The 7,689-nt window shown below is 45.0% G+C and overlaps 1 long non-coding RNA gene across 1 annotated transcript; it reads right to left on the bottom strand.

Moving 5' to 3' along the window:
• Window positions 1-5,194: 5,194 nt before the first annotated feature.
• Window positions 5,195-7,666, bottom strand: LOC119356603. The gene is made up of 3 exons (XR_005171991.1): window positions 7,382-7,666; window positions 6,091-6,240; window positions 5,195-6,008 (listed from the first exon to the last, which is right to left on the bottom strand). It is a non-coding gene; the product is annotated as an uncharacterized LOC119356603 (long non-coding RNA).
• Window positions 7,667-7,689: the final 23 nt, after the last annotated feature.

The raw sequence follows: 7,689 nt of genomic DNA, 5'->3' as shown, positions 1-7,689 counted from the left end.
TGGTGAATCCCCCTCTTCCACCCAATCCCCTCAAAACCCCTTGAATCCTCAAAACCCTTACTTTCACAATCCTCTTTGTTTAAAATTTCTATTTGGTAGAAAGGGTTTGTCATGTTGACATAACATGATGTAGAACATTTAAAAATCCAATCTTTACAATGTAACAAACTCCCCTTATATCCTTGCTACAGAATTACCTGAAAAAATGACTCGAAATCAACATCTCATAATTTAGCAGCAGTTTTCCCAACAACATAATTTTGCATGACTTGAAAGCAATATCTCATCACGGCAACAACATAATTTATCATAACAGCATGACTTTGAATCCCAAATCCCAGCATTCATAATTTATCATAACAACATAATCTTTCACAGCAAACAGTTCATCACAGCCACAACATCATTTTGCAACAAAGATAATGCAAACAAATGTATCCATCTCTTGGTGTCATGGGAGAAATTTATCCATTCGGCTTGTTTATTGTGCCTTCTTTTGGTGCTTGAGAACCTAATGAAACAAAAAGAGATGAATATTAGAGTGCCTTGAGAAAAACTGTTACAGCAAATAGCTTTGCTAGATGAACATTAGTTCTATTTACAGAGGGAGTAATACATACAAAAGCATAATAGTAGATTTCGTCAAGTATCGCCAGAACATAGTAATCAACTAAGCTTAATACATGTAAAACAAGCCCTACTACTTGCAGATAATAAAATACAAATGCAGAGATACATACAGTAGTACCACAGAAACTACGACTACTACTTCTACTTGCAGATAAGCAGAGTCAGCAGCAGAGATACATCAGCCAGCCACAATTGTCAAAGCAAAACTAGTTCAATACAGTACTAAACTGAACATGTACAAGTCTTTGGCCCTGGAATAAATTTACTCTTAAAATAAGAAGATATCCAAGTGGCAGGATTCTATCAAAATAAGAACATATCTAAGTTGAGAACAGAGGGAGTAGATAGCACAAGGCCATCCTATCCTGTACACTCCGGAATGCATGTTACTGTGAGAGCATGTTCATTTTGATTGCATCATGTACACTGTTGTACTATGTCACAGAAACATGTAGTAGTGATCCGACTACTCATCACAGAGATCTCACAGAAATATGTACGTTTCTCTCTCTCTCACTAATCCAAGTGTTAGTACTATAATATAGTAGCGGTATAACGAATCAATTCTCCAGCTCAAAAAGTGGTGATATGAGGCATAACGATTGATAAATATCAAGAAGACCACTTAATACACAGAATGAAGCAGAGACCACGGGGCGGATCAGCTCGCAAGTATTTCAAAAGCAGAGCAAAATAGGTCAGGACCAAAACAAGTGTCAAGGTAAAACACCAATGATCGATACTGACCAACAAGAACACGTCCCCAACACCCGGCTGGTGAAGGCAAATGGGTCGCTCACAGAAAAATTCAGGACACAATTTGCCTCTTGTTATAAAGATTTGAGGGAATGGCTAGACATGCTCTAACCACGTGGGCTTGCATCTAGCATTCTGGACAAAACATAGCCACAGCAAGAACCGAATTCCGTTTCACAAACCGAAAGCTGATCAGCCATTCAGATGACTGTAGTCTCTATTCAGAAGGAAATTAATTAAAAGTGCACATTCATTCAGAAAGACACATCCACACCAGTATCCATTCAGAAAGGATCCACACCAGTATCCATTCACTTAAGAAATAAGGTCTAGAGGCCAAAAAGTTTGTGTACATTACCGAAATTAGGCGTGACAACTGGATCCCAAGAATCGGGGCGGCAGGCTGTCAAAATAAGAACATATCAGTTAAAAAAATCAAATAAGATACTTAAACAGTCGCCAAACTGCTCAAATTTTGGTCAGTTAAAAACAATTAGTAAGAATGGATCATTAAGAGCTGCTATTGTTTCCTTGTGCTGACTGCTAATTGAAAGCTTGGTAGAATGGTAGCACTTGTTCCAGAGAACGGTCAAAGTTTTGACAGAGGATCGCAACAAGAAAATGAAGAGTCAATTCACGGCAGGCAGACCAGCACACGCAGCCATGAACGGTCAACCGACGCCGCCCATGACCCCTGCCTGAGTCTCAGTCCATCGCTCATGTCCATTGCAGCAGTCGCTGCAGCTGTTTTTACTTAAATATGTGGAGTTTCTTTTTTTTCTTGGCCAACCAATTCAAAAGGACACGCTATATCAAATCTGGGTTTTCACCTATTGTGCTTTCACATGTAGGTGTTCTCTTATCTGCACCAAGCAGAAAGTAAAACAACGAGCATACTAAAAAAATAGCCTCGTGTACGAATATAGAGACAAGTTCGTCCATTGTTTCCTAACAAAGAATTACGTATGACCTTGAACTAGCAATCAAGAGGCTGTCCATGGTCATAGGCTCACCGCACATACGCATAACAGTTACAACATCAGACCATCACCATCACTAATACAATTTGCACCACACTGCCATCACCATTAGCATCAGACCAGCACAAACAAGCACTACTAATACTACTATATATCTCTAGATAGGCACGCAGATCGACTGCGGGATCAACAGCAGTCACCAAGAGGGGGCGAATTTGGTTTACAATCTGCCAATTTATCCTCCTAGATGCATCAGACCATCACCAACACAAATTTATGGCAATCTCACGGGCTAGGGTTAGGGTATAAGAGGGGCTTGAAGAGGAGAGCTAGCCGGGTAGGGTTAGGGTAGGATACGCCGTTCTTGGCGTGCTCGCCGGTGAGGACGAGGCGGACGGAGGGCGTGCGGGAGGTGGCAGCCATGGCTTCTCTCGGGAGAGGAGGGGGAAGGGGAGGGGAGGGGCGACGATGACTTACCACCGGGGAGAAGTCCAGTACGCCGGAGGAGATCGCCGACGTCGAGCGGCGCGTAGTCTTGGGGAGGAGTCGGCGGCGGCGTCTTGGCGAGTGTCGGGCGGCCAAATCCTCGAGCCCCCGCCCGAGGGTTCTGAACCGCGTGGGGAGAAGTGGATCGAAGGGGAATCGAGGGGGTTTGGCCATCTAACCTCGCGTACCAAACGGGCTGACGGGGCTTTGCGAGGATTTTGGGCCTCGCGAGGTTAATCCTCCGAAATCCCCTCCGATCCACGCGAAACAAACGAGGCCTTAAGGTTCAGGGTTCGGTTTGGTTCTGGTTCGTGCCGAGCGCGACGTCAACGTCGCCGGTGAGCCCCGCGTGCGGCGGCCACCCTGCAGCGCGGCGACACGCGACCTTAATCATGGTACTCCACTCCATGCATGCCCGCGTCGCCGTCGCCTCGACTGATTGCCTCCTTGACCGACCGACGGACGATGGCTTGTCTCGTCCGTCCGTCCGTCCGTCCGTTGGTTCCGTTCCTTGGGACGCACCCCAGCGTCGTACGAATCTGACTGAACCCGACCGAAACCATGCCATTCTCCTCCTATTTCTCCGTGCTTTCTGGTGACGATCAATCGAGGTGGTGCATGCTCGTCGGTCCTTGTTGGAGTTTGAGTTGTGCATGCGCAGATTTACACCAACTTCACCGTGCTGCGGACCTGCAGTGTACTCACTATTACCCATCACTCTCCGCCAGAACATTTGGGTTGGGTGCGGCATGCATCTTCACATCAGCAGCTTAGAGGTGCAGGTCAAAAGATTCAGATTTTCTTTTCTGGGCACACTAGTTAATCGAGCGTGGGTGCAATCATCCTGGAAGGGAGTCATGGACCATATACCATCCATTCGTGCCGTCCTACGTAAAGTGCAAGAAAGGCAAGGCACAGTAAGCTTCGTGTGCAGGACAGGCACAACTCAGTTCAGTGACCCATCCATCATGTCCATGATCATCGGCGGCAGACCATCCATCATTTGGAGAAAGCTTTGCAAGGAAGAACCGGGCATTCTCAAAGGAAAAAGCAGGAAGAGCAACGCACACGCACCGGCACTGCAGCTCACCAACCAAGGGGCGAAAACAATCTGATAGCTAGACGGCCACGACCACCGCCACCACATGGCAGTACCCCGGAATCCGGATAGGACAGAGAGCATGCATCACCGGCGGCCTCCACCATTTTTCTACCTCATAACAGTAACCCAAGCAAGCCGACAAGACAGAATCTGATTAGCGATTTGTTAACACTGATAATTAAGCGCCGCGTCGTTGTCGTGCAGTGAAGCGACTGAAGCCAACGAGCGACGGGGCAGCTCCATGCGGCTGACTTCTTCTCTCCCACGCCACGCGGAACCGAAAGAGAGCGAGAACACGACCGTAGGCCCATCCCCAAGCCCACCACTAGGAGAAGTCATAGTAACGCTAAAAAAGTTGCTCAAAAAAAAGTGACGCTGTAAAAAGGATCAAAGTCACGGTAATTGCAAATTTGCCATAGGGGCAAAATGCAGTGTTTTCACATGGCAAAAAAATAGGGACAAAAACACAAAAAGATTAGTTTAATGATTAAAAAGGGCATAGTATTAGAAGGGGGGAAATGATCCAATCATGAGGTGGAAGATTTACGTTCTTCCTATTTGGCCCGAAACCGACCGACCTAGCCATGAGCAGATTGAGTAAAGAGGTGCAAATGACCAATCTCCTGGAGGTGCAGTGGAAGAAGAATAAAAGGAGAGAGAATGAGAAAGAGGCGTCGGGAATTGGTAGATAGTGAAACATTTTTCCATTTATTAGTGGTATGATGAGTAAATATATCTAAATATGTGAATAGCAAATCCCTACTTTCCCAACTTTAAATTTTGGACTTGCACCTTAGATTTGGTATCTGGGCTATGAGGAATTGGCCGCTCGGTCTGACTGACTGACTCCATACAGAGCTGGAGAGCTCACAAACGGGGCATCGAATTTGAAGCAGATTTTTGCACGGTTAAACCGTAAAAACTAACTATTGTTTGAAAATAAACCATCTTCTTTTTTCAAAATACTTGTTCTATCTGCGCGCAAAGTTATGCAAAGAAATGACATGTGTTGTGATCTTAATGGGGAAAATCCATATTCAAAAAGGCTACTATACTTTTTTACATGAGAAAATTTCAATATATTCATAATCACCAGTGCGCCCCGCACACGGCGGTCATCATGAAGTCGTGCGGCACATGACCTTAGAGCATCTACAGGTGGACTGGGAAAATCCGCCCCCCTAAACATCCGCGGGCGCGTCCAAAATATATTAGGGATGGCTCCTCATTTGTCCTCCAAGACAATCACACCCCTCATATTCAACTCTTCAAATCCATGCACATCCATAGTACGACACAAATTCATCGCTAATTCAACAATGCAATAAAGCACAGTTCAACACATGCCCAAAAGAAAATACGACAATTCATAGATAGGTGATACAAGAAAAAAACATTTGATGCTCGTGTTGCGCGCGTTGATCTCCTTCTTCTTCGCCTCGAGCTACTTCTTGCCTTCTGGATCCAAGAGGGAAGCGTCGGCCAACATGATGATCCTAAAATCCTCCGTGACCAGAGGCAGTAGCAACCTCTTTTCTCGAGCTCAATTGATCCAAAAGTCTTTGCCTACTCAAGCTTCCATTTGACATATGCCTCATCCTTTTTCAAGTCAATCCTCTCCTTCTGAAGCAGCACCTTGTTGTTCACTCTCTCCCGCTCCCGATCCATCCCCTCTTTTTTTCCGCATCCAAGAAGAGATTGTATCTCTCATCCTTCTTCTCCTCCTTTGTGAAAAAAATCTCCATCCATGTCGTAAACATTGTGCTCGCCACGGCCTCACGCGCGGCCTTGCAATCTCCCACTTGGTTTTCATCAATTCATGGTTCATCCTTGGCACGGTTGCTTGTCCCTTCTCCCCTCCACCTTCCACATCATCATCATCCAATCCAATAGACTTGTTGGGAGCTTGAGCCATTGTTTCTCTTCAACTTCTTGTTGCCATTATAATCGATCAATTGTTGCCACTTTGGTTTTTCATTCAATTCCAACTAACATTAGCACACAATGAATGTCTTCCCCTCGGTTTTTTCATACAAAGTGACCGAAAACCCCATCTACCAAACAAGAATCACAATTAATAATGTAACAAACAACGGTAGCAATGCAAATGATGACAAATGAAGCAAGTCAACTTACATGAATCTTAATTCAACACCACTTTGGTTCCGGCCAACCACGGAAGAATAGTGGTCGCAAAATTTTCACACTCTCTTGGATGATGAACCTTCTATTCAATTGTGGTTCCTATGAATAGGGATGGCAATGGGTACCCATTACCCGCATACCCTGCGGGTAAAAACCTTATTAGGGTAAGGGTATGGGTCAAAAATTTACCCATGAGTATTTAAATGGGAAAATATCATACCCATGGGGTAGAGGGGGTACGGGCATGGGATCGTATAACTCATGCCCGCATACCCATGTACCCATCTAAAATGTTGACAAGTGGGTTTCCTTTAATATCCTAATGAATTAATTTTTTCATCCTAATCGTGCTAGGTAAAAACTCTAATGTGTAGTCAAATCATCTCTATAATTTATCATGATTTATGAACTTAAAGTGTATGCCTACGTGTTGTTATTTATGATTATATCTTGTTGTTTAACACTTTTATGTGTCGCTTTATAAGCAAGTATTTTTATTTATGAAAATGTGTTGTTGTTACAATATGTTGTTGTACATTGTTGTTTAAAATGTGTTACTATTAATAACTTATGATTATATGTTGCTTTTTACCACTATTTTCTACTCAATGATGTGTTGCAAACGTGGGTATTTTTACCCGCGGGTACCCATCTACCCTGTCGGGTGACGGGTATAGGAAAAAATTATACCCTTGACGGGTATGGGTATGGGTGATAGGTAAGTTCAGGATGGACGGGTAAGGGTATGGGGTGGCTCCACCCGTACCCATACCCTACGGGTGCCATCCCCACCTATGAATAGGGTTCGGCTCCACTGATTCCTTGCTTACGTGGTAATACTGGTGGATGTTTTATCACTTGTTGCCCTTTTGGTCGGTTCCACTTATAGGGTCAATGCTTGTGGCAAACCAAGCTTCACACAATAATACATTCTCCACGCTTAAGAATGTTGGACCTCTTGCCTTGGGTATCTTCTTCTTTTTTGGTTTATGAGTGAGTGAGTGATCGATGTTTTCCCAACCTTATATGTAGGAGAATTGATACCCCATAGTCATAGTGCATAGGCTTTTGTCTGTCATTGATCATGCCCATCATGATAGCCTTCTACAATGATCAGGATCACTAATGATGTACGCAGCAAAAGGATCAATGGCATATGCATCCCTAAATTGAATCAATGGCATATGCTCCCTAAATTGGACAAACCATGAATCAACAAAAAGAGGGCAAAAATTGAAATGTGTTCTGCTCAGCCATTTTGCCGAAGAGGAACTAGGCAAACCTGCAACCGGCGGTTCCCAGAGCTGTCCGCGCCCATTAGAGTTGCGGCGAGTCGTACGCATCTCCGACGCTTCCCGCTGCGTTCAACCATTCGGAATCCCTGGCCAATCGCCGGGCCGAAAGTACTCGATCGCGTCCCGGGCGGATGACACCTTCCTTCTTGGCGCGGGGCGGACGCGGAGGCATTCACGACCGGGGCGGACGTGTCCTTGTTGACGTCAACCACCTCCTTGTTAGCAGCTTCCCAGTCACGTTGCGTCCTTCGTCGCTCCCTTTGGGTAACATTCATCACCTTGCAACTGACCCCAT

The sequence above is a fragment of the Triticum dicoccoides genome, chromosome 2A, assembly GCF_002162155.2.
Source record: "Triticum dicoccoides isolate Atlit2015 ecotype Zavitan chromosome 2A, WEW_v2.0, whole genome shotgun sequence".
In the NCBI taxonomy this organism is placed as follows: Eukaryota; Viridiplantae; Streptophyta; class Magnoliopsida; order Poales; family Poaceae; genus Triticum; species Triticum dicoccoides.
This window is presented reverse-complemented; position numbering and strand designations above follow the sequence as displayed.